Source organism: Triticum aestivum, chromosome 5B (genome assembly GCF_018294505.1).
Source record: "Triticum aestivum cultivar Chinese Spring chromosome 5B, IWGSC CS RefSeq v2.1, whole genome shotgun sequence".
Taxonomy (NCBI): Eukaryota; Viridiplantae; Streptophyta; class Magnoliopsida; order Poales; family Poaceae; genus Triticum; species Triticum aestivum.
Genome location: NC_057807.1, coordinates 692683859 through 692696277, shown reverse-complemented (window position 1 = coordinate 692696277; position 12419 = coordinate 692683859).

Genomic DNA, 12419 nt, shown 5'->3' with positions numbered 1-12419 from the left:
AGAGAGAGAGAGAGAGAGATCAAACACATAGCTACTGGTACATACCCTCAGCCTCGAGGGTGAACTACTCCCTCCTCGTCATGGAGAGCGCCGGGATGATGAAGATGGCCACCGGTGAAGGATCCCCCCACCGGCAGGGTGCCGGGAAGGGCTCCCGAGAGGTTTTTGGTGGCTACAGAGGCTTGCGGCGGCGGAACTCCTGATCTATCTTCTTTGTGGATGTTTTTAGGGTACGTGGGACTATATAGGCGAAAGAAGTCGGTCAGGGGGTTCTCGAGGGGCCCATGAGATAGGGGGGCGCGCCCAGTAGTGGGGGGGGGGGCGCCCTCCTCTCTCGTGGCCTCCTCGAGGGTATTCTGACGTGAACTCCAAGTCTCCTGGGTGATATTCTTCCAAAAAATAACGTTGCCGAAGGTTTCATTCCGTTTGGACTCCGTTTGATATTCCTTTTCTTCGAAATACTGAAACAAGCAATAAAACAGCAATATGGGCTGGGCCTCCGGTTAATAGGTTAGTCCCAAAAGTAATATAAAAGTGTATAATAAAGCCCATAATCATTCAAAACAAATAATAAAATAGCATGAATGCTTCATAAGTTATAGATACGTTGGAGACGTATCAACTGTATCTACTATACGACTCATGTTCGACCTTTCGGTCTCTTGTGTTTCGAGGCCATGTCTGTACATGCTAGGCTCATCAAGTCAACCTAAGTGTTTCGCGTGTGTAAATCTATCTTACACCCATTGTATGTGAACGTTAGAATCTATCACACCCGATCATCACATGGTTCTTCGAAGCAACGAACTTTCACAATGGTGCACAGTTAGGGGGAACACTTTCTTGGAATTTTAGTGAGGGACCATCTTATTATGCTACCATCGTTCTAAGCAAATAAGATGTAAACATGACAAACAGCACATGCAAATCATAAAGTGACATGATATGGCCATCATCATCTTGCGCCTTTGATCCCCATCTTCGAGGCGCGACATGATCACCTTCGTCACCGGCATGACACCATGATCTCCATCATCATGATCTCCATCATCATGATCTCCATCATCATGTCTCCATGAAGTTGTCTCGCATGGCGTTGTTCAATGACACGCATGTCATACAATAAATTAAGACAACTCCTATGGCTCCTGCCGGTTGTCATACTCATCGACATGCAAGTCGTGATTCCTATTACAAGAACATGATCAATCTCATACATCAAATATCATTCATCACATTCTTTTGGACATATCACATCACATAGCATACCCTGCAAAAACAAGTTAGATGTCCTCTAATTGTTGTTGCATGTTTTACATGGCTGCTACGGGTTTCTAGCAAGAACATTTCTTACCTACGCAAAGCCACAACGGTGATATGCCAATTGCTATTTACCCTTCATAAGGACCCTTTTCATCGAATCCGATCCGACTAAAGTGGGAGAGACTGGCACCCGCTAGCCACCTTTATACAACAAGTGCATGTCAGTCCGTGGAACCTGTCTCACATAAGCGTACGTGTAAGGTCGGTCCGGGCCGCTTCATCCCACAATACCGTCGAAACAAGATAGGACTAGTAACGGTAAGCATATTGAACAAACCAATGCCCATAACTACTTGTGTTCTACTCGTGCATAGAATCTACGCAATAAACCTGGATCTGATACCACTGTTGCGGAACGCAGCACAAATTCAAAATTTTCTATGCATCACCAAGATCAATCTCTGGAGATTCTAGCAACAAGAGAGGGAGAGGATGAGCATCTTCATAACCTTTGAAGATTGCTAAGAGGAAGCGTTACAAGAACGCGGTTGATGGAGTCGTACTCATGGCGATTCAAATCGCAGAAGATCCGATCTAGCGCCAAACGGACGGCGCCGCCGCGTTCAACACACATACAGCCCGGGGACGTCTCCTCCTTCTTGATCCAGCAAGGGGAGAGGAGAAGTTGAGGGAGAACTCTGACGGCACGACGGCATGGTGCTGGTGGAGCTCGTGGTATTCCTGCAGGGCATCGCCAAGCACTACAGAGGAGGAGAAAGAGTTGGAGCAGGGAGGGGCTGCGCCAAAAGCAAGGGTACTGCAGCCCTCCTACCCCCCCCCTCTATTTATAGGGTGAAGGGGAGAGGGGGCCATCCCCTCTAGATCCCATCTAGAGGGGGCGGCGGCCAGGAGGGGAGCCTAGCCCCCAAGCAAGGAGGAGGCGCCCCCCTCCCCTAGGGTTTCCAAACCCTAGGCGCCTTGTGCCCGTGTGGGGGTGCACCAGCCCACTAGGGGCCTAGTTCCGTCCCATATTAAGCCCACTAAGTCCCCCGGGGCAGGTGTCCCCACCCGGAGGACCCCGGGACACCTTTCGGTGGTCCCGGTAAAATACCGATAACCCCCGAAACCATTCCGGCGACTGAAACTGGACTTCCCATATATAAATCTTCACCTCCGGAACTCCTCGTGACATCCGGGATCTCATCCGGGACTCCGAACAACCTTCGGTAACCACATACTAATTCCCATAACAACTCTAGCGTCACCGAACCTTAAGTGTGTAGACCCTATGGGTTCGGAAATCATGCAGACATGACCGAGATAGCTCTCCGGCCAATAACCAACAGCGGGATCTAGATACCCATGTTGGCTCCCACATGTTCCACGATGATCTCATCGAATGAACTATGATGTCGGGGATTCAATCAATCCCGTATACAATTCCCTTTGTCAATCGGTACATTACTTACCTGAGATTCGATCGTTGGTATCCCAATACCTCGTTCAATCTCATTACCGGCAAGTCACTTTACTCGTTCTGTGATGCATGATCCCGTGACCAACTACTTAGTCACATTGAGCTCATTATGATGATGCATTACCGAGTGTGCCCAGAGATACCTCTCCGTCATACGGAGTGACAAATCCCAGTCTCGATTCGTGCCAACCCAACAAAAAATTTCGGAGATACCTGTGGTGCACCCTTATAGTCACCCAGTTATGTTGTGACGTTTGGTACACCCAAGTCACTCCTATGGTTTCCGGGAGTTACACAATCTCATGGTCTAAGGAAATGATACTTGACATTAGAAAAGCTTTTTAGCAAACGAACCACACGATCTTGTGTTATGCTTAGGATTGGGTCTTGTCCATGACATCATTCTCCTAATGATGTGATCCCGTTATTAATGACATCCAAAGTCCATGGTCAGAAAACCATAACCATCTATTGATCAACGAGCTAGTCAACTAGAGGCTCACTAGGGACATGTTGTGGCCTATGTATTCACACATGTATTACAGTTTCCAGTTAATACAATTATAGCATGAACAATAGACGATTATCATGAACAAGGAAATACAATAATAACCATTTTATTATTGCCTCTAGGGCATATTTTCAACAGAATGCTCATTGCACTTCACTTATATCTTTTGAGTATGGCTTTATAGAATGCTTCATGTGCTTCACTTATATCATTTGAAGTTTGGATTGCCAGTTTCTCTTCACATAGGAAACCGCCATTTGTAGAATGCTCTTTTGCTTCACTTATATTTGTTAGAGCATGGGCATATCTTTTGTAGAAAGAATTAAACTCTCTTTCTTCACTTATACCTATTTAGATAGATGACATGAATTGGTCATTCAGATGGTTAGTCATAAAATCCTACACAAAACTTGTAGATCACTGAATATGATATGTTTGATTCCTTGCAATAGTTTTGCGATATAGATATGATAATATGTGGGAGGTCCTAGTAAATGGTTGTGTTTAGTAAGGATATTGGTGTTAAGGTTTGTGATCCCCGAAGCATGCACGTATGGTCTCCTAACTATGTAACCAAATTGGAGCACATTGTATTTTGATTGTTTATCTTTACGTGAAGGTCGGGGGTGCGCAATGGTTAACTCCTACCAACCTCCCCCCTAGGAGCATGCGTAGTAGTACTTTGCTTCGAGGGCTAATAAAATTTTGCAATAAGTATATGATTTCTTTATGACTAACGTGAGTCCATAGATTATACGCACACTACTAGGGAAAACGTTATACATAGAACTTTAGCAGTAGCGATTGTTAAAAAAGCTCGCTACTGCTAGACAGGAGTAGCGCGTGCCATATAAGTGCGCTGCAGATGCATATATAGAAATAGCGCGTGTCGCTGAAAACTCGCTACTATGAAAATTTCGACCAGTAAGCCGATGGGCTACACATAGTAGTAGCGATCTTTCAGAAACCGCACTGCCGCTGATAGCAGCGCGTTTACATGTAGAGCGCTACTGCTAACGAAAATAAAATAAAATGAAAAACAAATAGAAAAGTAAATGAAAATGAAAGAAATAGAAAAAGGAGAAAGGAAAAATATATAATGTAGAGAAAAATAAACGAAGAAGGAAAAAAAGGATGAAGGAATATTAGTAGCGCGTTTGCGGAAGCGCGCTATAGCTAACTTAGCTATAGTGTGTTTTCCCTAATGCGCTACCGTTATTTTTGACTTAACCCAAAAAATGGTTTCCCCCGGCCACCACTTCTCCCCCAAATCCCTCGCCCCACTCTTCGCCGCCGTCTCCCCCACTTCGCCGTTGCCCCCACTTCGCCGCCATCTCCTGCCGGCGTCGACGCCGCGCTCATCCTCACCGCCTCCGCCCGAGGCCGCCCAGCCTCACCGCCGCCGCCTCTTGGGCCGCCCTCGACCTCACCATCACCTCCCTCGACCTCTCCGCCGCCGCACTCGACCTCACCGCCCCCGTGCCCACCCAGGAGCGCCGCCTCTCGATCCCGAGCCCGCCCTCGCCGCCCTACCTCCGTCGCCGAGCAGCTCCCCGCCACCATCTCTCCCCTCTCTGTAAGCCCCACCCCTCCCCCACCCCCTCTCTCTCAGCTTTTTCTTCCTCTGCCATGCTAATTAGCAGTAGTAGTAGATGTTAATTAGTACTAGGGTTCATACATAATGATTTCTAGTAGTAGTAGTAGTAGATGTTAATTAGTAGTAGTGATGGTACTAGTTAACTAGGGCAGTATGGTTAATAGTAGATGTTTTTTAGTTATGGTAATAATAGACGTTAAGTAGTAGATAATGCTGCTGTTAATTAGTTCAGTAGGGTTTAGTTTTTAAATTGAGTTTGTTTAACTAGATGTTAATTAGGGCAGTAGGGAATTTAGTTTAGAGTAAAGTAATTTAGTTCAGTAGTTAACTAAATATAATCTATATTTGGTTTTTGAATTGAGTTTGAGAGAGCATGTGATTTGTGTAGATTTTCTTGTAGTGTCAAACGCTAGGACATGCAAATTTGAAGTGGTCAGGATACATGCAAATTCCTCAATTGTGTTTGCACATGCATGTTTTGATTGTGCCCAAGTGGCCTTTTGTTGTTTCTAGGGAATGAAGCCGAGTGGCCTATGTTTTGCCGGAATGTTGATTCATTTCCGTTCTGGCAAATTTCAGGTTCTCGATTTGTCCACTTTTTAGCAAAGGTCATGCCAAAATTTTCCGTGAATTTCGGCATGACTTGTGCTACAAACTAGGACATATCGAGTGCCCGGGATTTGCCGCACCGGGAAGGAGTCAATGTTCCTGCAAAACAATAGGCCTTTTTTATGTCATTATTCATTTTATTAGGTCTAGAATTAATTGACTAGATTTAATCGTAGGAAACATGGCTAGCAACGATGAAGGGCAGGGTTCTGGTGATTGCGACGACGTCTACCGGGAGGTAGACAAATTTTTGAGCCTTGCCGACGATCAACCGATGTTGTTGCTGGGCCCACCGGTGGCATCGGGGACTGAGACCGACATGCAGACCGATGCTGAGACTGAGACCTGCGCTGAGACTCAGACCGACATTGAGACCGGCGCTGAGACTGAGACCGGTGCTGCCTCGGGGAGCGAAGCCGGTGTAGAACCGAAAGCAAAGAGGCAACGACGCGTGCTAGGACAATCAAATAGGCTGCATCATACGGACAACCACCACCATAAACAATGACAAACTACAGAAGATAGATAATATGAGGCCCTCCCTCCTAAAGAAGTTTCACCAGATATTCCTGTTCCCGGACCGGAATGAAAAGGATTATAAAGATCCAGATAAGGACCCGACAATGAAGAAGATAAACAAACACACCGTGACCAAGTTTAGCGACGCGTTGGTCGCCTAGAAAACAAGGGTGAAAGCAAGGATCATCGACAATAAGGAACCCTACTCTGAGATTGTAAAGGATAATCCGACAATCACGGAAGAGCAGTTTCAAATATTCAAGGCGACTTGCGAGGCCAAAGCTGCCCAAAAAAAGTCTAAGTATATGAAGGGGCTTTAAGAGAGGAACATTGGGAGCCACCACCTCGGAAGCCTTGGTTACGGTGGGAAGAGGTCCAAATGGGCCAAGGAGGACACGGAAGCCTCGAGTCTGGGCATCCTAGACCCTTTGGTGGAGTTCACCGTCCCGCAGGAGCTTGACGTCCTCAGGGCTCGGCACCATTGGGACCCAGTGAAGAAGGTTTACGAGACAAACGCGGTAACGACGGAGTTCATTAGACTGCTGGTAATTTTAGTTTCTGATCAATTCAACTACAGACGTTAGTCATATTTGTAAATGATCCTTGTGTCTTTTGCAGAGAGAGCAGCACAGGATTGCGGCCAAAAGCAACTCGCCGTCTGAGGCATTGGCGAGGCCCAAGTGGGACACTCCAATCAACCGGGCGTTGAACATATTGAAATGACTCCCGGTGGAGACTCAACCGTCGTATGGATACGTGCATGGTGTCGAAGACGGCGCCACGTGGAAGAAGTACTACCATGAGACCACGGAGGAGAGAAAAGAAAGACGGAGGTTAACTGAAGAAAACATCGACAAGAAGGTTGAGATTGCGGTTGAGAAGAAATCATCTCAGACAGTCGCAGCAGCGGTAGCTGCCGCAAAACAGGTTGTTGTAGATATGTCTACTTCCACGGTTCTAGCCGTTTTCAATCGGACCAGGCAAAATCCAGAAAAAATGCAGCGGACTTTCCCCTTGCTGACTTCTTGGGGAGCAGCTCGACTAGCGTTGCACCAGCACCTGCTCCCGCACCGGCTCCCGCACCGGCCCCCGCACCTGCTCCGGCACTGGCTGCTGCACCACACGTGCTCGACGGTGCTTCGTCTTTGGCTGAGCTCGACGCCCTCACGGTATCTGTCACACCATCCCCCTTCAATAAATGTATAATCTCCAGTTTTCGTTGCCTTTCGGATGTCTCCCGTCGCAGACTTTTCTTTGCAGGGCGACGAAACCCTTTGCACCATATTGTACACCATCGACGACCAGAAGGAACCATTGTTCCACAGCCGACCGATCCCCCCGAACGTCTTCAAGGTTTCCGTGGCCAGTGTCAAACCGGGCCACGAGAATTTGCCTCCTCTGATACTAGTGGGGATGACGACGAGACCCCGCGGCGGCTTGGTGATTGTTGCAATGGGTGGGTCCTGTTGTGGCCAAAGAGTCTACTTCGTCTGGAGGCGGCCGGGAGCACACCCACGAGCATGCATCCTCAGCAAGGTATGAACATCAACACCCCACCTACCCAATTAGTGTCGGGTGTCGAGTTGGGTGATAGCGGATGGGGTAAGGAAGAGGCTCCATTAGTCGCTGATGACGTCGCCATGGATGAGGATGAGGATGACAATGGCACTCAACATTATGTCTATATTGGCGCCTACTCAGGGTTTGAGCGTAATGATTCGATGCCTGAATTGCCGTCTCCGGAGGCTAAACGTATTATGGACGACCTTCCGGTAGTAAAGAAGTCTAGGAAGAGAGCGAGGAAAGGCAAAAAAGCTGATTCTATGATCCAGCCGCCTCAGCAGCCTCGACTTCAAGACCGTATAGATATCCCCGATGCGGATGAATGGCATATCCCCGGTCAATCAATCCTACCTGCAAGAGCGCTAGGGGCCAGATTCGGCGATCTAAGGAGACTTCATGATGATGTGCTGCGGATAGAGAAAGGCCTCATCGCCTCGAAAGATCCAGCATACCCACTCTATGTGGTTAAAGTTCCGCGGCAATTGTCGTACGTCCACTGCTTCCCCGCGGATAAGTTCTTCCTTCGATTCGATTACATATTCTACATGTTTCACGTGAAGAAGCTAGATTTTACGTTTGTCCGCCTTTATGCCTTGCACATGAACTACATCATCGGGGTTGAGGAAATACCTTATATCTGTGTCGCTGACCCGTACTACATGCACGAGGGCTTCTTGGGAGTCTGCACAAAGCACCGTGAATCCGTGAGGGAATACATCATCAGTTTCATCCTCGCCAATAAGGACAAGGAGGCGATTCTCGTGCCTTATCATCCCCTGTAAGTCATTCGCGTGGATATCCTTCCTTTGATTTCAATCATTCATTTGCACGGTGGAGGCTAATTAATTTGAGGTGTTCTTATTTTGCGTAGCCGCGGGCGCGCCGTCCTCATCATCCTCTACCCCCGATACTCCCATGCTCTTTACTTGGATTCGTCGAAGAACATTCACAAAAAGGATTACAACCACATCAAGGATGTTCTTGATAGTGATATGTTTTACTACCAAGCACTAGGTGGAGAGGTCAAGGACAAGAAGAGAAGGGGCGGCAGGCCGGCCTTCGGCCATAAGACCGACTTCTGCTGCATCCAGCAACCGAGTGATTCCCTTAATGATGGATTCTATTTCCTACACCACATGCTGGAGTACAGACGGGATCACTAGAACCTTCGCATGTCACCTAGATCCGGTGATGCCCATATTCTGGAATGGGCAAAGAACATAGGAGATATCGAGGTTCATCGACTTCGAGCTGAGTTCTATCACATCCAGCGCGAACTTGCCCAAATCATCATGAAGGGGGTCGTCGGAAAAACAGGGATGTTCTACGAAGAAGGAAAAATGTTGCGTGAAGACGTCCGAACATGGATAGCCTCTCAGCGTCTCGACATGAAGCCTTTGACTAAGCTCGGGGACTATCTCCCTGACAACGATGGATGGCATGACATGTTGGAGTGATTGTCGTTATATGACAATGTGTCCGTTTAGTCCATACTTTCTGTATGACAAAACTTTGAGTTATGCACGGTGAAACTTTATTTATGATGTAATTAAACTGTCCTCCTCCTCAACTAGCGAAGATCACTCTAGTTAGGGCATTTTGGGTACGATCAACTTTGTTATTTATGCTTATGATATGTTGTTTCTATTTTTGCCAAGTCAGTCTCTTTTTGTTGCTCAACTATATATGTTGCATATCATCGACTCATGTGACAATGCAGGTGCATAGATCATCGATGGCGAAGAAGTGCTACGCTAGGAGTATATATACGACGAGTGGCCAGAGTGTCAGGCCCAGGTGTACCGGTTTCCGGTTTCCGAGCGACATGCAGTAGTTAGTTTAGGTTCACGCTAATGTGAGAGAGGGGTACGAACTCATGTATTGCATAGTTCCGCTCTCACTCAAAGTGATACCTCTTCTCGCGTATATCATTGTTTAGATGGATGATGATGTATTTGCATGTAATCGAGAATTGTATCGCTATTTTCGAGATGATGACGAGAGACCACTTTGTGTTAGATGATGATTATGATGATGACATGATTAGATGAGACTAGTTGTATGTATATGCTATGGTTACATTTGTATGTGTATGATATGCTAAAGATTATTGTATAAAGCCTATTCAAATACAAAACAAATATACAAAAAAACTAATAAAACTAGTAGTAGCGAGGGGGGAAAGTTAGAAGTAGCGCCGCCTTACCAGTAGCGCTTCCCTGTAAAAAGTGCTGCAGATAATATCAGCAGCACTCTTCACTGAAGCGCCCTACAGCTATCCATGTATAGCAGTAGCGTGGGACGACATGCGCTACTGCTACACGTTAGTTGTAGTGCCTTATCAGTAGCGCATCGTCCCGCGCTACTGATAGGCCTAAAACCCGCACTGCTGCTAGGCTTTTCCCTAGTAGTGGCACTCTTACCCTTCTATCATTGCTAGCCTCTTCGGTACCGTGCATTGCCCTTTCTCACCTTGAGAGTTCGTGCAAACTTCGCCGGTGCATCCAAACCCCGTGATACGATACACTCTATCACACATAAGCCTCCTTATATCTTCCTCAAAACTGCCACCATACCTACCTATTATGGCATTTCCATAGTCATTCCGAGATATATTGCCATGCAGCTTTCATCATCATCATATACATGACTTGAGCATTCATTGTCATATTGCTTTGCATGATCGTAAGATAGCTAGCATGATGTTTCATGTCATTTCTATGCTAGATAATTGCACACCCCGGTACATCGCCGGAGGCATTCATATAGAGTCATATCTTTGTTCTAGATATCGAGTTGTAATATTGAGTTGTAAGTAAATAAAAGTGTGATGATCATCATTATTAGAGCATTGCCCCAGTGAGGAAAGGATGATGGACACTATGATTCCCCCACAAGTCGAGATGAGACTCTGGACTTTAAAAAAGAGGCCAAAGAAGCCCAAATAAAAAAAGAGGCCAAAGAAGCCCACCCAAAAAATAAAAAAATAAAAAAAATAAAAATGAGAGAAAAAGAGAGAAGGGACAATGTTACTATACTTTTACCACACTTGTGCTTCAAATAGCACAATGTTCTTCATATAGAGAGTCTCTTGAGTTATCACTTTCATATACTAGTGGGAATTTTAATAATAGAACTTGGCTTGTATATTCCGATGATGGGCTTCCTCAAATGCCCGAGGTCTTCACGAGTAGGCAAGTTGGATGCACACCCACTTAGTTTCAGTTTGAGCTTTCATACACTTATAGCTCTAGGGCATCCGTTGCATGGCAATCCCTACTCCTCGCATTGACATCAATTGATGGGCATCTCCATAGCCCATTGATTAGCCGCATCGATGTGAAACTTTCTCCCTTTTTGTCTTCTCCACATAACCCCCACCATCATATTCTATTCCACTTATAGTGCTATATCCATGGCTTGCGCTCATGTATTGCGCGAGGGTTGAAAAAGCTAAAGCGCGTTAAAAAGTATGAACCAATTGCTTGGCTGACACCGGGATAGGCATGAGGGGTACCTTGTGTTAAGAAAAGGGAGCATAAAAGACTATATGATTTTGTAGGGATAATGTTCTGTAAGCATTTATATTTTGAAAGGCATGATTGTTTGTTGGGATGCCCGAAGTATTATTGTTTTTATGTCAAATGATAGATTATTGCTTTGAATCACTCGTGTCTTAATATTCATGCCATGATTAGATACATGATCAAGATTATCCAAGTCCTAGTAGGTTTCCACCTAAAGGAGAAGGGAGAAGGAAGGGAGAGGGTGGCCGTGCCCCGAACCCCTTGTCCAATTCGGACTGGGCTTGGGGGCACGCGCCACCTCCTGGCAGCTGCCTCTTGTACCCACTAAGGCCCACTAAGGCCCAACAACTCCCCGGGGCACTACTAGGGAAAACCTTAGTAGTAGCCTGGGTTTTAAGCCCACCAGTAGCGCGCGCTGCCGCGCTACTAATAAGGCGCTACAGCTATTACTTAGCAGTAGCGCATGTGACACGCGCTACTGTTAAGACACATAGCGGCATCGCTTCTTCTGTCCCGCGCTGCTGCTAATCTGGCTAGTTGCAGGGTGTTTACTAACAATCACTGAGGGAGTCCCGGATTAGGGGGTGTCCAGATAGCCGAAGTATAACCTTTGGCCGGACTCCTGGACTATGAAGATACAAGATTGAAGACTTCGTCCCGTGTCCGGATGGGACATTCCTTGGCGTGGAAGGCAAGCTTGGCAATACGGATATGTAGATCTCCTCCCATTGTAACCGACTCTGTGTAACCCTAACCCTCTCCAGTGTCTATATAAACCAGAGGGTTTTAGTCCATAGGACGAACAACAATCATACCATAGGCTAGCTTCTAGGGTTTAGCCTCTCTGATCTCGTGGTAGATCAACTCTTGTACTACCCATATCATCAATATTAATCAAGCAGGAGTAGGGTTTTACCTCCATCAAGAGGGCCCGAACCTAGGTAAAAACATCGTGTCCCTTGTCTCTTGTTACCATCCTCCTAGACGCACAGTTCGGGGGCCCCTACACGAGATCCGTCGGTTTTGACAGCGACATTGGTGCTTTCATTGAGAGTTCCTCTGTGCCATCGCCATCAGGAAGGATGCCTCATCCCGTCTTTAAAGACGGCATTGTTGCTAAAGGAGCTTTGGGTATTGGCCAAACTCTCCAGCTAGGCGGTTTTCTTATGACCGCCTGTTCGGCCGCCGCGCCGACGATGACTTCTCGGGTCATCGAAAGCAATCTTCACGTCAACTCGGAACTCGCCGAGCAGTTAGATCCGACGGAGCTCTCTTCCTTAAACGAGCTCCTGGATCGCATCGTCGCCCTGGGAGTCGCTACAGACTACGATCAGATTGGGCCTAAACTCGATC